At 40.6% G+C, this 21,216-nt stretch overlaps 1 protein-coding gene across 1 annotated transcript in view; it reads right to left on the bottom strand.

Annotated features, from left to right (window-relative positions):
* EXT2 (exostosin glycosyltransferase 2) overlaps positions 1-21,216 on the bottom strand; it is a 249,891-nt gene that overhangs the window by 17,692 nt on the left and 210,983 nt on the right. The gene's annotated exons all lie outside the window — the stretch shown is intronic.

The raw sequence follows: 21,216 nt of genomic DNA, 5'->3' as shown, positions 1-21,216 counted from the left end.
ACAGACTGGGGGATAAAAGGGGAGGGGGAAGAGGTATAACAACAGGTGGTGCCCATCTGGGATACACATTATGAAATCATAGGTCAGCTCTAGGAGAAAAGTAACTCTCTGAAGTTGCTGCTATAGTCACCATGCTTTTAAAGGCATTGTTCCATGGGGATATTGTCACTGGGTGAGAAAGAAGCCATGTGTACCAGGACTCACAAGCCAAGACGAGGGGAATAAGGATCTAAGTAAGTTGCAACAAACTAAACAGAGGTTGCCTTTCTTTCTTTGCATACACTTCCTGAGTTTTGTCAATCCCTAATCATATAAGTGGGATAAACTCTGTGGTTACATGTCTGGGTCAGCTAAGGCAAAGATGCAAGGAACCCAACATGTAAACTTTGAATTAGTGGCCCTCCTTCCCTTTGGGCTTTTTCTACATGCTGCCCAGGTTGGAAAGGAAGAGCTGGCCCCTGCTGGCTGGCCTCCGATTCTGAGCTGGTTTCCACAGAAAAGTCAGTTACAGGATTCATTCTCAGGCCTTGGGAACAGAGCTCACCTTTTATATTTGGAACTTCCTGGAATGAAGTGGAACGGTGGAAGTGATTGGATTCATTTTCAACTCATGCTTTTAATTACACTGGTGGTTGGCAGTTTTTGTCAAGTGGTGCTTTGCAAAAAACCAAAAATCCTTTGTCTATGTCTGGTACACAACTGAATGCTGATGCCATCTAGAGCAAGGGAGTCCAGATGTCATCACCTACAATTTCCTAACGCTGACTGGTTTTGACAAATACAGGTACATGCATTAAGATTTACCTGTTAGATCATTTCAGTCTGTCTAAAAGACACTTCAACCCAGAGCAGGGTTCTGCTTAAAATAAGAAAAGCAGAAGGACCATTAACACGGGAAGTCTTCTGGGATCTCAGCAGCATTCCCCTCTGCCCTAGTCTGGCTGGGGGTTAGTGTTTTGGTGCTGGCAGACATGGTCTCTATGCCTTTCAAGTTCTTTCTGTAGGCCAGGATCAATGATGAAGGGAAAGAGAAAGACTGGGGTTGGCCACACTTGATAGAAGAATATGTGAAATCGAATCTTTCAATGGTTACCACTATTAGGAAGATACTACTGAAAAAGATGGCTTTAAAATACCTGACTTGTCCTTGAATCTGTACCAGGTCACCAGATGGCCTAACCATGTGTCTTCTACGGATTTAAGAAGACTCATACTTTGGCAATCTGAGTTGTAGACCCCATGTCCAAGCCAACTTGGAGAACTGCAGTCTTAGGGATCACTGAGAAGACAGAGATCTCTTAGTCTACTTCCCTCACAGATGAGAAAACTGAGACCTGGAGAGGAAATGGCTCTCCCAAGGTTACACTGATAGCTCAAATTTAAGCTGGGTCTTAACTCTCAGTCTAATCCTCTGTTCATGAAGTCATATGATTTATCCTTCTTCTGATTCTAAGAAGTCAGTTGCTTCCCCAAGCTCAGTCCCTCACTTGTAAAACATAGCCAGATTATGGCATCTCAAATCATACCCGGTGTTTGGCTCTGTAATGGTAGTGGCAGATACGATCAGTCGCATGTGCGCGCTGGATGACGCGATAGAAACACAATGGGGGAAGCAGGAGAATGACAAAACCCCTTGTTCCCACCAGCACTTATCTTCTAAAAAGTCAAGGCTCTTTATGAATGTGGTTTCCATTTAGCAAAAAAAGCCACATGCCCACACCATTAAAAGAAGGAACTCCCATCAGCTGTGGAGCAAACCTGTTGAGATTCCACAAGGGACATCGGAGGTCCTACTGGAAACTTGTAATCTGTGAGGCACTGGGGCAGAGAAAAACAGGCAAAAAGCAGCTGAGAAAAGATTAAACAACCACTATTTTTCATGAGGCAATGAATCTCTTGAGAGATAATAAAGAAGAGAAGAGAGGGGTCAGAATCAGGTCATCAGTTTTCTAATTTTGTGATCCTTAAGACCCACTAAATATGAAATCATTTTTATTTCCATAACCTCAACTCCAGGGTGGGTCATACTGTTTCTAAGTCTGGTCTTAGGTTGTTAAATGAAGTTTAAAAAGAATAGTGGGCATAAGCCAAATGGCTATTTTTTTTTTTGACATGGGCGGTCTCCAGGAATCGAACCCAGGTCTCTGGCATGGCAGGTGAGAATTCTGCCACTGAACCACTGTTGCACCACCCCATTCTTTTAGTTTTTAATGAGTTATCTTTTTTTATTAGACAAGGTGTGGGTTTACAGAATAATCATGCACAAAACACTGGATTCCCAAACACCACCATCACCAACTCCTTGCATCAGTGTGGAACATTTGTTACAAGTGATGAAAACATCTTTACAACTGTATCACCAATCACAGTCCATGGCTTAATTTAAGGTTCACTGTGCAGTGCAGTTCCATGGATTTTTTTTTCCAACTTTTATTCTGTCACTGTACATAACCTCATATTTCCCCCTCAGCCACATTCAGATACTTCAGTAATGTCAATCACACTCACAATGCTGTGCCACTATCACCACCATCCATTACCAAAACATTTACATCATTTCAAACAGGAATCCTGTACAATTTAAGCCTTAACTTCCCATTCCCTATCCCTACCCCATCCCCTGTCAACTAATATTCTAGATTCTGACTCTATGAATAGTTTGCTTATTCTAATTATTTCATATCAATGAGATCAAACAATAATTTGTCCTTTTGTAACTGGCTTATTTCACCCAACAGAATAAACCAGACATTATGGTTCTGGATGACAAACCCTTTGTTTGTGTCTTCTACGGATGTAAGAAGACTCATACTTTGGCAATCTGAGCTGTAGACCCCGTGTCCATATTGTCACATATATCAGAACTCCATTCCTTTTTACACTGAGTAATATTCCATTGTATGTATTATATTCCACGTTTTGTTTACCCGTTTGTAGGTTAATAGACACGTGGGTTGTTTCCATCCTTTGGCAATTATGAAAAATGCTGCTATGAATATGTGTGAAAATATCTGTTCAAATCTCTGTTTTCAATTCTTTTGGATACATATCTAGTAGTAGGATTGCTGGATCATACGGCACTTCTAGACTTAGCTTTCTGAGGAATCGCCCAACTGTCTTCAACAGCGGCTACACCATTTTACATTGCTACCAGCAATGAATGAGTGTTCCTATTTCTTCACATCCTCTCAAAACTTGTTATTTTACATTTTGGTAACAGCAGCCATTCTAATGAGTGTGAAATGGCTCTCATTGTGGTTTTGACTTGCACTTCCCTGATGACTAATGATGCTGAGTGTTTTTTCATGTGCTCTCTGTCCATTTGCATAATCTTCTCTGGAGAAAGGTCAATTCAAGACTTTTGCTCCCCCCCCCCCCTTTTTTTTTTGCATGGGCAGGCACCAGGATTTCGCCCATTTTTTAACTGGTTTGTTAGCCATTTTGTTGTTAAGTTGAATGGCTATTCTTTTAAAAACCTACACAACAAATGGAAACAGAGACTTTGGTTCCTTATAAATAACCATTATAGAGCCTTCAAATTTTCCAGCTGATTTTGATGAGGCTCAATTTAAATGAGTGGGGACCAAAAATATTAGCTCTATCCAGTAAGGAGGAAGGAAATAAGCTCTCTTTATTTCATTAACTGCCCTGATGACTACTATCCCTTATAGTCAGTGATGATACTGCATAACTGACCAAATCCTCTTCTCTTCTAACTGTGGAAAGGCAGGAAATGGTACTGGCTTCAAAGCATAAATGACACCCCCAAATGGTTAATGAGTTTATTCATCACAGTGCCCTATACATGTGCTTAAACCCTATAATCTTGGTGCTTGGTGAAGGATCAGGCACCAGAGGGATTCTTTCAAATAACTTATTTATTTATATCCTATTTCCAAATGGAATGGTTTATAATAAAGAAAGAAACCAGAATAAAGTCCAAACTGTTAAGATAATAACAACAACAATAAACGTTTGTACTTTCTAAGGACCAGAGAGTTTTCCAAGGATTGCAAACATATTAACTCAATCCTTACAACAACCCCCTATAGGCCCTATATTATAGACGAGGAAACAGAGGCACTTAGTGGTTGAGGAATCCACCCCAAATAACACAGCTCTTAAGTGGCAGAACAGGGATTCAAACCCAGGCTGTATGGCTCCAGATTTCACTATTCTAAACTGGTAAATTACATGTAAAGGATTATGGGGGAGAGGAGAAGAGAAAGCAGACTAGTTATATTAATTAAAGTAGCAACTTTAATTAAATACCAATTCAGCTGCACTTCCTGTGTCTGTCTTTCTTCAGCAAAGAAAACAATGAATATGCAATTCATTTTTCATTTACAAATAAAAAGACGTATCAATTCACTGGAGTAGAAAAACTTTTTCCCAATTCTGGACTCAACAGTTTTCTCCTGGATGTTTATAAAACATCATACCAGATGACATCCTTAACAATATTTATTTTAAATCCAGAGATGTTTCATATACAGCTATCTTAAAATACCAACTGGACATCAAGTTCTATAAAGGCAATCCAAGCCAAAATTGTACAGTTTAGGAATGTGGAGATTTGAGTTTCCTCAATTTGTTTATGCATTCAGCTTACAAATACTTATTGAATACCTACTGTTTTAAACTCTTATTTTTACATAATTGTAGATTCACATGAAGATGCAATATAGCTAGATCCCATTTTTCTTTACCCACTTTCCCCTGCTGGCAATATCCTGCAGAACTACAGTACAGTATCACAACCATGATATGGATACCGATACAGTAAAGATACAGAACATTTCCATCACCACAAGGATCCCTCCTGTTGACCTCTTATAGACACAGCACCCCTCCCCTGCCTCTAATCCCTGACCTGTGGCAACCACTAATCTGTTCTCCATTTCTATATTCTTGTCTTGTCATTTCAAGGTTATATAAATGTAATTATACAGTATATAACCTTTCAGGATTGGCTTTCTTCACTCAGCACCATTCCCTGAAGATTTATCCAAGTTGCTGAGTGTATCAACAGTTTATTCCTTTTGTATTCCATGGTCTGGATAGTCTATAGTTTGTTCAACCTTGTACCCACTGAAGCTGGGCTGAGTCTAGTTTTTGGTTATTACAAAAAAAAAGCAGCTATGAACATTAATGTACAGGTTTTTGTGTGAACATAGATTTTCACTCCTCTGGGATAAGTTGATGGGCCATATGGTGTTACATGTTTAGTTTTATAAGAAACAGCCAAACTATTTCCAAAATGACTACATTACACTCCCACCAACAATAAAAGAGTGATCCAATTTCTCTGTAGCCTCACCAAAATTTGGTGTCATCAGTATTTTTTATTTTAGCCATTCTGATACGTCATAGCAGTTTTTATTTTTACTCTGGCTGTAATCTTCATTTCCTTCATGGTAATGAAGTTGAACATCATTTCAAGTGCTCATTTGCCATCTGTATATCCTCTTCGGTAAAACATCTATTTATGGCTTTTCTCTATTTTCTAATTGGACTGTTTGGTTTTTTTACTATTGAATTCCAAGAGTTCTTTACATATTCTGGATGCTTAGTCCTTTGTCGGATATATGGTTTCCAAATATTTTCTCCTAATCTGAGCTACAGATTATTCATCTTCACCAACTGTTAAAAATAAGCTGGCCCCACACTATTTTTAAGGGAGTGTCTTAGACTTCAGGGACTGAGTACATAAATAAAGCACATATCTAGTTACCAGGGGCCTTATAGTCTAGAAAAGTTAATGGCCTACACACAAAAAAACTAAAGATGAAAGAAAGCTAGGGCACAGGAAAAAATACAAAGGGGATTAAAAGGATGGGAAGATTACTTCTGGTTGGAGATGGGGGAGCAGGAAACCAGAAAAAGTCATCATGGATTTCATTTTAGGGGCATAAAAGAAAGAAAATTGTTAGGACTGAGATCCCCATTGCCCCTACCCGGAAAAGTACACAGTACAAAATTATTATCTGGCTGGCTGGCTAGCTAAGACCAGGACTCTCCCACTGGATATAGAATATGCAGTCATTTTCTTTGAATGATTCCTTATAATTCTATTCATGAAAACTATACATGAAAAATTTAATGTCCAAACACTGGACACTGAGAATTTAATGAGTGAATTAAATTTACATTAACAAGCCAGTAGTAGTAAACAAGGTAGACTCAACCCTGCCTCAATAGACCATTCTAAAGGAGAGTGTTTAATCAACTCTTGACCTATATGCATCAGCTATAACTAGTGAGCCCTGGCTGTGAGCAGTTAGCCCCCTTCTGACTCTCCATGAGCAGTGTCACTACGTGATCAGGACCTCCAACTCACTTCCCAAATCTTTAGCCCAACCCAAATGTGAGTTGGGAACCTTGGAATACTACTTTTAAAGGTTGCCAACTCTTGATTTATACCAGCCAAAAGATAGTAGCAAATATATTACAATCATGATTAAGGTGATCTCTAGGCATCAAGAAAAAAAGCTCATCTAAAAGATGAGTTGTAAATATCACACTGGCTAGTTCATCTTGTTTTCTAGAGACTCATTTTCTCAATCATGATATTTCTAAGGTTCAGGGGATACTCTGATCCTTATGATTCTTTCTTTTTATTCTCCAAAATCACCAACCACTGTCCCAAACTTATGATTCTATACACAATTCTACAATTGGAAACGAAGGGCGAGCCTTCACGTTTGGGAACCACAGCACAGGATTTTCCTCTGACGACTATGGGTTCTTTCCTTCTGTAGGTGCTAGGGAAGTTCAGGGCCTGGATGCTTTCATTTCCTCTGGCCCTGCTCCAAGTCCTGTTCACACACCTCCTTCAAGCATGTCTATCAAAATCAAGGTAGATAAGCAGTCCATCCAAGACAAATTCCCCATATCCCGGAATCATAAGCCAAATTCTGAGACTCTGAAATTTTGAAGCAGCCAAAGTTCCCTGAAATCAATTCCAACAAGACAGCAGGCAGCTTTGGAACAATAACCTCAAACATATGGATCCTTTCAGATTGGAATATTGCAAATATCTCCTTTTGAAGGGGAAGAGGGAAACTGCACATTCTTTAAACCATCAAATGTACCAACACCTCTTTAAAGTAACTATTCCAAACTATAAGCATTAGTTCTTGAGGGACATGGTGCTGCAGACAGGTAAGATGCTGAGGGGAGGGGAGGGGAGGGGAGGGGAGCGGGGGGCACACACAGGGTTGGATCCGGAGCTATCCCCTCACCAGGATTTCCTGTCAAAAAATACACTCTTGTGCAAACATACTGAAACCAATTAACCTGACTTATTTGGGATTGAAATCTATGAGAAGGAGGTATACTCAGGTGGTAAGACATGCCAGCAAGAAGCATACTCCCATCTTTTTGGGACAGGGAGCTACTTGTCCCACATCTGATGTTTTCATTAATGGCCATGTAAACAAATCCTGAACTTGCTGTTTTATTTTGCTCAGTGGGGAAGAAAAAAGTGCTACTCTACTGTGATTCCCAACTGGGTGCTTTTTAAAATGATCAGATGTTATTTCAATGTTCAGCATGCATATTCGATTTCCTTTTCTTAATATTTGTGTGACTTATCCTTCAATGGGGACTGGAGAAGCTCTGAGAGGTCAAACTTCACTGCAGCTTCTCTCAGCACCTCCATGGGCTTCTAGCCTACTGCTTTGGATCTTCTTTCAGCAATTCTTGTTGCAGCAGCAGCACACAAGAACTAGTTTCCCTCCAGGTCCCATGAGTCTAGGGGGTGTAAATCAATACAAGCTGGAGATAGGACAGACCTAACAGATTATTCAGTTTTCCTACTGGCTGAAGACAGGGTGCCTGAAGCAATGTGGAAAATACCCCAGGGGGATAATTCTCTAAGAAAGAATGGCTCACCTCTGCCTAGAGTCTTCCATATGTGAGTTGTTCTTGCTGGCTCCTCCTTTGAAGGAAGTTCTGACTACACTTTAGGACCTGGAACACTCACAAAAAAGAGCTGAAATAACTCCTCCTCCTGAAGTGAAAGTTTCCATAAACACTCTTTAAATGATTAAGAAAAGTGAAAAATGGAGGTAGAGAAAGATTGGTGCCCTTTCCAATATTAACTGCTATTATGGCGAGGCCTAGAAAAGGTATCTCAGGGAGGAAACTGTCTGACATTAGATAAAACGCACAAAGTTCAAAGACGGCTTATAGCTATCAACTTTTTTAGATACTTAATAAAGAGGGCACATCAGAAGGCCTAAGAAAATTATAGTTTTCAAAGAGCTTAGCTTGGCAAAGTGGTTTTAGCTACACTGTAAAGCTTTAGAATCCAATCCAGCACAATTGCTGATCCGAAAAGCTTTGGCAAGGTTTGACTTGGTGCTTGCCAAGACATGGCCCAGCCTACTGTGAGCCCCAGTGCCTGCAACACACCAGCAGCCAGGCTGACAAACTCCTGGATGTGATTTCTAGTGGACTCCTGCTACTATCCCTCATCCAGATAAGAGAAGGAAATACTTGAATTTCCAGTCTTTAAGGTCACCTCACTGTGCCAGAAGGCACAATAAGTCAAGGAATGGAAAAGTGTTCATTCTCACTGAAGGCTGAATTACTTGCAGTACTTAGCTTATACCTCCACCGCAGATCTGCACCTGGTATTTCGGTTCTCTCTTCTTTAGGGATGCTCCCTTTTATTAGTCTCTGCTACTATCCATTGCCCCAGAGAAGTTCAACCTTAGGTAAGCCTACCGTAGGGCCCATGGTAGGATGAGACAGGTGGTTTCATGTACCATAAAGAAAACCACGCTTCCACAGAGACCCTCTTTAGATTCCCAAAAACACTGGGCTCATTTTTAGATTTAGCAGTCAGGGGTGAGGGAGGGAGGGCAATTTAAAGCTAGGGAGGAAGTAGTTATTTTCTCACCAAAAGGATCATAAGCACAAGTCTCTGAGAAACCACCTTTAGGCCTAGTCAAAGACTGGTTTCATACTGACCTGTTCTCCAGGCCCCATATCTGTGCCGGCTTCGCAGGCAGAAGGCTAGTAGATGGAGGTGACAGAAGGACACAGATAGCCTATAGCCTACTTTCTAGTTCTGTTAGCTTTTAAGGGAGGTTATTACAAAGTCTAATTCTATGATTGCTTCCACCTTTAAGTTCTTCTAGCACGAGGAGAAAAAAATGGGATAGTTTGTTTAGAATCACAGATTATATAGACATCTCTTCCTTCTCCCTGGGTGCGTACTTCAGACAGCTTTAAATTTTACTAATTCTTTTAATATATAACTGTTATATAGAGTCTCAGCTCTGTAATTTCTTCAATTAGCCAACTCCCTTCTCACAAATTAACTCTGAGCTATGGGTAAGCTTGTCTTTTCCTTCTCCTTGGTTCTTTTAATCCACTGAAACACCAAGTTACAGATTATCCATTACCACTAGCTAGCATACTTTCCCTGTCTTCAGTTCCTGTCATCTCAAATTCATCTTGTGACCTAACTGCTTTTACCATGGACCTCTCTACCAACCTAAAATACTTTACTGTGTACTAATTTAAAACTTTTCAGATAAGCTCGTAGCCTGTCCATCAATTGGTTCTTCATTGCCTAACCAACTGTAGTAGTTATTAGGGTCCTCTAGAGAAACAGAACCAACAGGAACTATCTGCACACATGAGATATATAAAAGGGTCTCACGCAACCATGAGAATGCAAGACTCCAAAATTCATAGGGCAGGCTGCAAGGCTGGCAACTCCAATGAAGGGGATAGACGAACTCCATGGAGAGGCTGAAGAAGTGAAAGTTCTCTCTGCTCCCTTAAAAGTCTTCAACCGACTGGATGAAATCCAATGGACTGGATTCTCTTGTTTGTGGAAGACACACCCTTAATTGATCTTAGATGTGATCAGTCACAGATTCAATCAACTGACTGATAATTTACTAAACCAACCTTCTGGTTCATCACCCAGACACGAAATATCCTTGCAGTAATGGCTAGGCCAATACTCACCTGACCAGACAAGTGGGTACTATCTCCTGGACCAGCTGACACCTGAAACCAACCATCACACCAACCTAGCTTCTGTTAATCAAAACGAAAATTTTGTTTAAAGGAATTTAGCACAAATTCCCCTGTGCTACCACACAAACTGAACTCATTCTCACTCTGATTCCTTTCTTCTTAGAGCTTCACAGACCAGGAAATATTTGTGAAAAAGTGTATTCCATGCTCTTTTCCTGTCTTCTAAGAATGAGACATAAGTTATTCTCCTACGATCTTTTGAGAGTATATACTTGCTTTGAGCTTCAGGAGTTATGAACAAAATAGTATTAAAAATGCTCATAATTTATTAGTGCCCAAGAGGTTAGAACAGCCTCTATGATCTAACAAGATATTCAGGCAATAAAAAAAAAAAAAAAACAAAAAAAACTTCAGCATTTTCTATGCCTAACAACATATAGTTACTCTTAATGACTCCCCATTCCCATGTGAAGTCTTGATTTTATAACCAGTATTATTAGTCAAGCACATTTCACATCTCTCAGGTGAAAAATGCTCAACATGTAAGTGCTACTAATAATTTTTATGGTTGGAAATGAGGATCAAAGTATGAGAGGAAAAATAAATTCATTGGTTCATACAGTCGGCCAAGTCTGCATGGTTCATTTTCTGCACATGTTTTAAACTGTCTCCTAAAGGCAGAGGAGGGGAGTGGAGGGGAGGAGGAACAAGTTGCATTTTATTTCCTAACTATTTAGGTCTGAAATAAAAGCAGACAGTCTTGGAAAAAAAAATCAAACACTCGAGTAACACTATACACTGCTACTGCTCCCCCAGGAGTTCCTTGCAAATGAGTATCAAGAATCCAACAGATACTTTCCTGGTAAAATACATAAACAGATAAATAAATTATCCTAGGCTCAAAGAATTCCACATCTGGTAGCTCACTAGAGCTTGTCAAACAAGTCAGAAACACGCAGGGCCAGAGAAGATCACTCTTCAGTTCCCGATTTCAGGGCTGGAGAGGGAATGTTACATTTCCCAAAGCTCTTTGGCATCCAACAGGGAACACAACCAACTCATTCAAACAGTCAAATGACCCCTGGGTTTTCTCCCAATTAAATCAATAATGATACCCAGTATTAGGTCTTAAATCCAAATGGCTGTGTGTTCAAGTCACAGACCCTAAGAAAAAAAGGCCTTTCCTACATGGTCTAGCCTGTCGTTTCCAAGAAATTGTTAGAGTGGACCTTCAACACACATCTGACACCTTAAAAAAAAAGGAACTTAACCTCTTCACACTCCAGTCTCCTCAGCTATAAAGCATGGAATGCCAGGATGATCTCTAAAGTCCCTTTATTGTTCTGACACAGTGTTTCTTTAAAAATGGAGCTTCCCAACTGGGGTGCTAGGACTGGGTTATAGGTACATAGAGACGCCGATCTTATTAGCCAATCAGAGCGAGTCACATATACTGCAAGCAGCCTTGTTTATGTACCCTATGTACAGTGGTGACAATAGCTTCTTGTGCCTTGGTTTGACAAAGGCTCAAGAAAGCATTGGTGTAGCTTTAAAAACTTCTTTCTGGAAAGGGATTCTAGAGTTCATCACCAATGTTCAAGCAAATATTCTAGGTAGATTTTCTCCCCATCATTCATCTTATATCTCTTAATTTTTATAGAAGGCCCAAATTTTCTCCTCATAACTTTGGCAAGTGTGCACTTGGTAAGCTGGCTCTTAGTTTCTGTTGTGCCCCTTAAGCAAATAATGGAGCCTGTGGTTTTGAAATGGTGTCTGTAAACCAACTGTTTCAACCCTAGAACAAAAGTACCACCTTCAAAAATCCTAGCATTTGTGAAAAAACCTATTGGAACTCTGGTGCCGAGGCTTCATGTTATGCCCCAGAAGAGGAGTTCATCAGAAACATGAACAAGCTAGTTCCTGATTCACCACACTCTGTTCTGGCTGTTCTCCACTGAAATAACTGCTGTATTCTCTTCTTTCAAGAAGATGTAAATCATCTTCTTTCAAATTCCAACATGCAATTGGCCATTGCCTCCAAATATCCCTGCATCCTCCTCACACATGCAACCTTTCTGTGTTTCTTAGGAAAGTGAAGAAATTTGATACTTCATATAAAGAAGACACACTTTTTCACATGGAATTACATCTTATAGGTTTGACTGCATCTCTGATCTCTTAAAATCATTGCATCCAAAAGGATTTCTATTCTTCTGACTCCAGGCAGAACTAGGAAAACCACTCTAATGCTGGAAGACTGCTGGCTTCATGTTTCCGAAAAATTCCCAAGTAGGAAGAAGACTCTCCTGTATCTACAGATTCCTCTAAAAATTATTTGGAACCACAGTGGAAAAGGGTCTGTGGCATGGTTTCTCCTTGATTCCCACATATTAAAAACCGTGTTTAAGCTATTTTAAAATTTAAACTAGGATAACGAATTTAACTACTACAGAAATAATAAAGGCTATAGAAAATAACAGAAGAACGATGTTTATATCAGAGAGGAACAAGCAGGGGATATTTTAATCATGTTAAAACTCAAGGTGTTAAGGTAACCAACATTACCAAATTAATAAAATAAAGGACATTAAATCCACAACTGCAGGCTGTACACTCTGTTCAGATACACAAAGAATATTTACCAAAATAAAGCGCTTACTGGGCCACATAGTCTTAACAAATTTCAAAATAATAAAATCATACAGAGTCTATTTTACAGCCAAAAGAATCAAAACACAAATCAATAAGAAAAAAATAACTTTAAAATCTGGCAAATGTTTGGCAATTAAACAATAAACTTCTAAAATAACCTATGGCTCAAGGAAATTACAATGGATATTATAAAATATTCTGAACTTAAGGACAATAAAAATATGACACATAAAAACCTGGGAGTGTACGTGAAGCAGTGATTAAAGCTATATTAACAGTTGTAAATGTCTATATAAGAATGAGAACAATGACTTAAGCTATCATCTCAAAAGGCTGGAAAAACAACAGGAAATTAAATTCAGAGAAAGTAGGAGGAGAAATTAATAAAGAAAGAACAGGAATTAACGAAATACAAAACAAATATAAAACAGAGAAGGGGCAACAAAATCAAAAATTGATTATTTGAAAAGATTATGACATTGATAAACCTCTAGCAAGACTGAGCAAGAAAGAGAAAATAAAATTTTCCAATATCAAGAATGAAAAAGGCACATCATTACAAATCCTACATACTTTAAACCATGATAAGAGTACTATGAATAACTTTATACCAAGCCATTTTGCAGTTAAGATGAAATGAGCAGCGCTTGAAAAACATGGCTTATCAAAATGAACACAAGAAGAAGCATTAGTATTCGAGCCATTGAAAAAACTGAATCTGTAATAAATATGAAACTGCGAAGAAGGGAGCGTGGATGGATCCTGGAAGAAGAAAGTTATAAATATCAATTATATTCTAGTGACCAAGTTACAAAGGTAAGTACAATGCAGCCATGTCTATTTTCTCCATACACTTTGGTATATATAGGCAAATTTATTTTTCTTTCTTTTTTCCCAATTATTATTCAATATAAGAATTATCATTATGGTTAACTTTATCATTTATTTTTGGGGTGGATGGGGTTGTTTAGTTTGCTAGCTGCAAGAATGCAACACACCAGAGATGGATTGGCTTTCAATAAAAGGGGATTTATTTAGTTAATGTATAGTTCTTCAGAGGAAAGGCAGCTTTCAACTGAGGTTCTTTCTTACGTGGGAAGGCACAAAGCGATCTCTGCTGGCCTTCTCTCCAGGCCTCTGGGTTCTAAAGTCTTTCCCCTGGGCGATTCCTTTCTGAACCTCCAAAGGCCTGGGCTGAGCTGTGAGTGCTGAGATGAGGTATGCTGAGCTGCTTGGGCTGTGCTAAGTAGCGCTCTCCCATTTAAGTACCAGCCAATTAAGTCAAACGTCATTCATTGCAGCAGGCACTCCTCCTAGCCAACTGCAGATGTAATCAGCAACAGATAAGGTTCATATACCATTGGCTCATGTCCACAGCAACAGAACTAGGTGCCTTCACCTGGGCAAGTTGACAGCTGAATCCAACTACCACAGGGGTTCATTCAGCTTCTTGGACCTGTAAGTTTTCTTCTGCCATATTTGAAAGTTTCAGGTATTATTTCTTTAAATATTTTTTTTCTGTTCTGTATTTTTCTCTTCTCCTCCTGGGAGACTCTGGAGTCACAAATGTTAAATCTTTTATGATTGCCCCACAGGTCCCTGAGGCTCTGTCCCTGAGGCTTTGTTCACTTAATTCAATCATTTTCTCTCTGCTGTTCAGACTGGATCATTCTTACCAATGTATCTTTAGGTTCACTGATTCTTTTGTGTTACCTACATTCTCTCACTGAGCCCATTTCAATAAGGAATAAACTTTTCATTTCGGGCACTGTATGTGGAAATTTCAGAATTTCTCAGTTCTGAAATTTCCATTGGTTCTTTATACCTTCTATTTTTTTGTTGTGACTTTTCCATTTGTTCAACACTGTGTGTAATTGCTTAATGTAATATGTTTATGATGGCTGTTTTAAAATCCTTGTCAGATAATTCCAAAATTTGTGTCATCCTGAGTTGGCATCTGTTGATTATCTTCTCTCATTAAAGTTCAGTTTTCCTGGTTCTTGGTATGATGAGTAATTCTGGATTGTATCCTGAATATTTTGTTTCTTCTTTTCAGACTTGATTTGGTTATTTGAGGTTCACTGAATTTTCCTATGAATTTTAGAAACAGTTTTTCAATTAAATTAAAATAAAAAAAGCCTGCTGGGATTTTGACTGGGATTACATTCTATCTAAAGATCAATTTGGGGAATTGACATCTTTACAATAATGACTTTTTTGACCCATAAACATGGTATTTTCTCCTTTTAATTAAGTCTTCTTTAAGTTCTTTCAAATTAAAGAAGTTCGTAATTTGCAATGTACCAGTCTTTCACCTCTACTGTCTTATTTGTCCCTCAGTGCTTCAAATTTTTGATGCAATTATAATTTTTTTTTTTTAACCTGGGCAGGCACCAGGAATCAAACCTGGGTCTCCAGCATGGCAGGCAAGAACCCTGCTTGCTGAGCCACTGTGGCCCACCCATTTTTTGATGCAGTTATAACACTGTATCTTAAAATTTCAATTTCTGACATTCTGACAGTATACAGAAATATTTCTACTGATTCCTGCGTACTGACATTGTACCTTATGACCTTGCTAAATAAACTTATTCTAGTAACATTTGCATAGTTTCCTTCGACTTTCTCTACCAGTCAGAACTGTTCAATAAAACCAAAGAGTTCTATATATATACTGTACAAAAAGAAAGCCACTAGCCACACTGAGCACTTAAAATGTGGCTACTGCAACTGAGACACTGAGCTTTAAATTAAGTTTAATTAATTTAAATTTAAATAACTATATGAACAGGTGGCCTTCATCTTAGATGTGCAGACAGACGATCCTGCCTGGGAATAAAGAGAAATGTACATCATTCTTTCCAAATTTGTATGCCCTTTACTTCATTTTCTTGCCTTATTGCATAGGCTAGGACCTTCAGCATAATGCTGAATTGAAGTATACAACCATACATCATTGCCTCGTTCAAGATCTTAGAGCAGGAATAGTCTGTCTTTCACCAACAAGTATGATGTTAGCTATGGTTGTTTTTTTGCATTTTTTTTGAAGATGCTCTTTATCAGACTGAGGGAGTTTCTTTCAATTTGATAAGAATTTTCTTTAAATCATGAATCACTGCTGTCATGGTCAAGTTCATGTGTCAACTTGGCCAAGTGGTGGTACCTGTTCGTCTGGTTGGGCAAGTGCTGGCCTGTCTGCTGCAATGACAACATTTCATGGAATTAAATCATGATCACATCAGCTGTATCCACAGCTGATTCCATTTGTCATCAACCAAGGGAGGTATATTCTGCAATGAGTAATGCCTAATCTAATCACTGGAAACCTTTTAAGGAGGATTCAGAAGAGATAGGTACTCTTCTTGCTTTGGCGGGTGAGCCTCTTCTGTGAAGTTCGTCCAGATTCTCTAATGAAATCGTCAGCGTCACAGTTTGCCCTGCGGATTTTGGACTCTGTGTTCCCATGGTCACGTGACACACTGTTATGAATTTTATATTTGCAAGTGTTCCCTGTTGATTCTGTTTTGCTAGAGAATCCGAACTAATACAACAAGGTACCAGGAGTGGGATCTTAAGAAACAGAATCTTAAAAAATAGGTTTTTATGAATGGTTTTCTACTCTGACTGGACTCAAAGACACTAAGGACTCTGATTCCCATAATCAGAATGACACTCCCAATCCATGGAGTGAGTTGGCAAAAGAGATAGTCAAAATATCACCATTCGATTCACCTAATGCTTTGCTTGTATGAAGCCAGGCTCTGGGGGATAATGTATTTGACACCTTTACGGAGTTTTGTGGAAATAAGAGGTATAGAAATGTTGGCTGGTTGTTGTTAGATACACTGGATACATTAAGAAGTGAAAGGGATGGGCTTAAGGCTTCAAACGAGAAGCTTAAGTGCCGTCTGACAGATGCAGAAGTTTTTATGAGTATCCTGAAGGAAAATCTTATTTCCTATAGCCGTAGACTTGAGAGCTCTGAAAATCAGACTCAGAATCTTATTGCTTGAGTAGCAACTTTACAAGTTAAACTGAAATCTCAATGTTGCATGGTGTCTGCCATTAAAGTGGGGGCACTGATTGGAAAGGAGTGGGACCCTGAAAAATGGGATGGTGACATTTGGATTGATAATGATGTTGGGGGTGAGGGTGAAACCCTACGTGATGCTGAGTCTTCTCTAGATAACCATGTAATAGTCTGCCCTGAGGACACAGCCGCCCCACCTCCAGCCTGCCTTGAGGAATTGGCCACCCAACCTCCTCCTGAAAGGATTAACCCCAGAGTGATCAATCCTGTTTCACCAGATGAAACTGAAAATGAATGCCCTGAAGCAAATGGCTTGGAAGATATTTCTAATTCTTTTCATGACCCACCCCCACCACCCCTCATTTCTTTCAGACCTACAACTAAAGTCCCAACAGACCCCTAAAGGTGAGGTACAAAGTATCACACATGAGGAGGTATGCTATACTCCAAAAGAACTATGTAAGTTTTCCAATTTATATAGACAGAAATTGGGAATATGTGTGACAATGGATTTTAAGGGTATGGGATAATGGTGGGAGGAATACAAAGCTGGATCAGACTGAATTTATTGATATGGGCCCATCTAAGCAGAGATTCTACATTCAATGTTATAGTTCGAGGGGTTAGAAAAGGTATTAACAGTTTGTGTGGATGGTTGGTTGAAACATGGATCAAAAGGTGGCCTACATTACCTGAGACTGAAATGCCAGAACTGCCCTGGTATAATGTAGATGCGGGGATGCAGAGGCTTAGAGAGATTGGAATGTCAGAGTGGATTCATCATACAAAGTCTGCTATTACACCCCAGGAATGTCCAGAGGATGCACCTTTTACCAGAACAATTGAGAAATAAATTTGTGAGACTAGCGCCTTCATCCCTCAAGAGCTCTGTAGTTGCACAGCTCTGTAGGTCAGATATTACTGTAGGAACTGCTGTCACTAGGCTGGAATCCTTAAACACAATGGGGATGACAGGATCCCGAGTTGGCAGAAGCCAGGTGGCAGCACTTAATTGCCAAAGACAGTAGACATGGCTATTATAATAGACAGCAAACTCAAAGCAGGAGTCAAAATTATATGACTCGCAGAGATTTGTGGTATTGGCTAGTAAATCACAGGGTACCTAAAAATACAATAGAAGGGCAGTCTACTAAATTCTTGTTCGAGCTGTATAAACAAGAGTTTAGGTCAAGGAATAGAAGTCTACAAAATTACGAAAACACAGAGTCATGGCCCGTTAATGAATTTCCAGACTTGAGACAGTTTACAGACCCGGAGCCCCTTGAATGAAGGGGAGGCCAGGTCCCTTTGGGGGAGAACCCTGTTACACTGCCACAAATTTATACTGTTAATCTTCCTCCAAGCCTTCCCCAAGGAGACTGACAGCCTTTTACCAGGGTAACTGTGCATTGGGGAAAAGAAAATGATCAGATATTTTTGGGATTATTAGACACTGGTTCAGAAGTGACATTAATTCCAGGGGACCCAAAACATCACTCTGGTCCACCAGTCAGAGTGGGGGCTTATGGAGGCCAGGTGATCAATGGAGTTTTAGCTCAGGTCCATCTCACAGTGGGTCCAGTGGGCCCCTGGACCCATCCTGTAGTTATTTCCCCAGTTCCAGAACTGGCATAGACATACTGAGCAACTGGCAGAATCTCTACACTGGCTCTCTAACTCATGCAGAGGGCTATTATGGTGTGAAGGGCCAAGTGGAAGCCACTAGAACTGCCCCTACTTAAGAAAATAGTAAATCAGAAGCAATAGTGGATTCCTGGAGGGATTGCAGAGATTACTGCCACTCTTAAGGACTTGAAGGATGCAGGGGTGGTTATTCCCACCACATTCCCATTCAACTCTTCTATTTGGCCTGTGCAGAAAATGGATGGGTCTTGGAGGATGACAGTGGATTATCATAAGCTCAACCAGATGGTAACTCCAATTGCAGTTGCTATTCCAGATGGGGTATCGTTGCTTGAGCCAATCAATACATCCCCCGGTACCTGATATGCAGCTATTGATCTGGCAAATGCTTTTTTCTCAATAGCTATTAGTAAGGACCACCAGAAACAGTTTGCTTTCAGCTGGCAAGGTCAGCAATATACTTTCACTTCCTACCTCAGGGGTATATCAACTCTCCGGCCTTATGTGATAATCTTGTCCGCAGGGACCTTGATCATTTCTTCCTCCCACAAGACATCACACTGGTCCATTATATTGATGATATCATATTGATTGGACCTAGTGAGCAAGACGTAGCAACTACTCTAGACTTATTGGTAAGGCATTTGCGTGTCAGAGGACGCGAGATAAATCCAACAAAAATACAGGGGTCTCTGCCTCAATGAATTTCTAGATGTCCAGTGGTGTGGGGCATGTCGAGATATCCCTTCGAAGGTGAAGGATAAGTTGCCGCATCTGGCACCTCCTATGACCCAAAAGAGACACAATGCCTAGTTAGTCTCTTTGGATTTTGGCGACAGCATATTTCTCATTTATATGTGGATATGTGCTGGATAATGTGCTACTCCAACCCATTTATCGAGTGACCAGAAAAGCTGCTAATTTGAGTGGGGACCTGAACAAGAGGAGGTTCTGCAACAGGTCCAGGCTGCTGTGCAAGCTGTTCTGCCACTTGGGCCATATGATCCAGCAGATCCAATGGTGCTGTAAGTGTCAGTGGCAAATAGAGATGCTGTCTGGAGCCTTTGGCAGGCCCCTGTAGGAGAATCACAACACAGACCCTTAGGATTTTGGAGCAAAGCCTTACCATCTGTGGCAGATAACTACTCTCCTTTGAGAAACAGCTTTTGGCCTGCTACTGGGCCATAGCAGAGACTGAATGCTTAACTATGGGCCACCAAGATACCATGAGACCTGAGTTGCCTATCACGAGCTGGGTGCTATGTGACCCACCAAGCCATAAAGCTGGGCATGCACAGCAGCACTCTATTGTAAAATGGAAATGGTATATACGAGATAGGGCCAGAGCAGGTCCTGAAGGTACAAGTAAGTTACATGAGGAAGTGGCCCAAATGTCCATGGTCTCTACTCCTGCCATTTTACCTTCTCTTTCTCAGACCACAGCTATGGCTTCATGGGGAGTTCCTTACAGTGAATTGACTGAGGAAGAGAAAACTCAGACCTGGTTTACAGATGGTTCAGCACGATATGCAGGTACCACCCAAAAGTGGACAGCTGCAGCACTACAACCCCTTTCTGGGGTGTCCCTGAAGGACAGTGGTGAGGGGAAATCCTCCCAGTGGGCAGAACTTCGAGCAGTGCACCTGGTTGTTCATTTTGCTTGGAAGGAAAACTAGCCGGAGGTGTATTTGTGTGCTGATCATGGGCTGTTGCTAATGGTTTGGCTGGATGGTCAGGGACTTGGAAAGACCATAATTGGAAAACTGGTGACAAAGAGGTCTGGGGAAGGGGTATGTGGATAGACCTTTCTGAGTGGGCTAAAAACATGAACATATATGTGTCCCATGTGAATGTGCACCAGAGGGTGACTTCAGCAGAGGAAGGTTTTAATAATCAAGTGGATAAGATGACCCGTTCTGTGGATACCAGTCAGCCTCTATCCCCAGCAACTCCTGTCACTGCCCAGTAAGCTCATGAACAAAGCTGTCATGGTGGTAAGGGCGGAGGTTACGCATGGGCTCAGCAACATGGACTTCCACTCACCAAGGCTGACTTGGCTACAGCCATTGCTGAGTGCCCAATCTGCCAGCAGCAGAGACCCACACTCAGCCCCTGATATGGCACCATTCCCTGAAGTGACTAGCCAGCTACATGGTGGCAGGTTGATTACATTGGACCACTCCCTTCAAGGAAGGGGCAGCAATTTGCTCTAACTGGAATAGACACATACTCTGGATATGGGTTTGCTTTCCCTGCACACAATACTTCTGCCAAAACTACCATCCGTGGGCTTACAGAATGCCTTATCCATTGTCATGGTATTCTACACAGCATTGCTTCTGATCAAGGAACACACTTCACAGCAAATGAAGTGCGGGAAAAGGGCACATGCTCATGGAATTCTCTGGTCTTACCATGTTCCCCAACATCCAGAAGCAGCTGGATTGATAGAACGGTGGAATGGCCTTTTGAAAACTCAATTACAGAGACAACTAGGTGGCAATACCTTGAAGGGCTGGGGTAATGTTCTCCAGGAAGCTGTGTATGCTCTGAATCAGCATCCGCTGTATGGTGCTGTTTCTCCCTTAGCCAGGATCCACAGGTCCAGGAATAAAGGGATGGAAATGCGAGTGGTACCACTCACTATTATCCCTAGTGATCCACTAGGAAAATTTCTGCTTCCTGTCCCTGCGACTCTGAGTTCTGCTGGTCTACAGGTTTTAGTTCCAAAAGGGGGAGTGCTTCCACCAGGAGAAACAACAATGATTCCACTGAACTGGAATCTAAGACTGCCACCTGGTCACTTTGAGCTACTCATGCCCCTGGATCAACAAGCCAAGAGGGGGATTACATTATTGGCTGGGGCAAATGACCCTGACTATCAGGGG

This window comes from Tamandua tetradactyla, chromosome 8 (assembly GCF_023851605.1).
Source record: "Tamandua tetradactyla isolate mTamTet1 chromosome 8, mTamTet1.pri, whole genome shotgun sequence".
In the NCBI taxonomy this organism is placed as follows: Eukaryota; Metazoa; Chordata; class Mammalia; order Pilosa; family Myrmecophagidae; genus Tamandua; species Tamandua tetradactyla.
The sequence above is the reverse complement of the archived record's forward strand: the minus strand, read 5'-3'. Positions and strand labels throughout refer to the sequence as shown.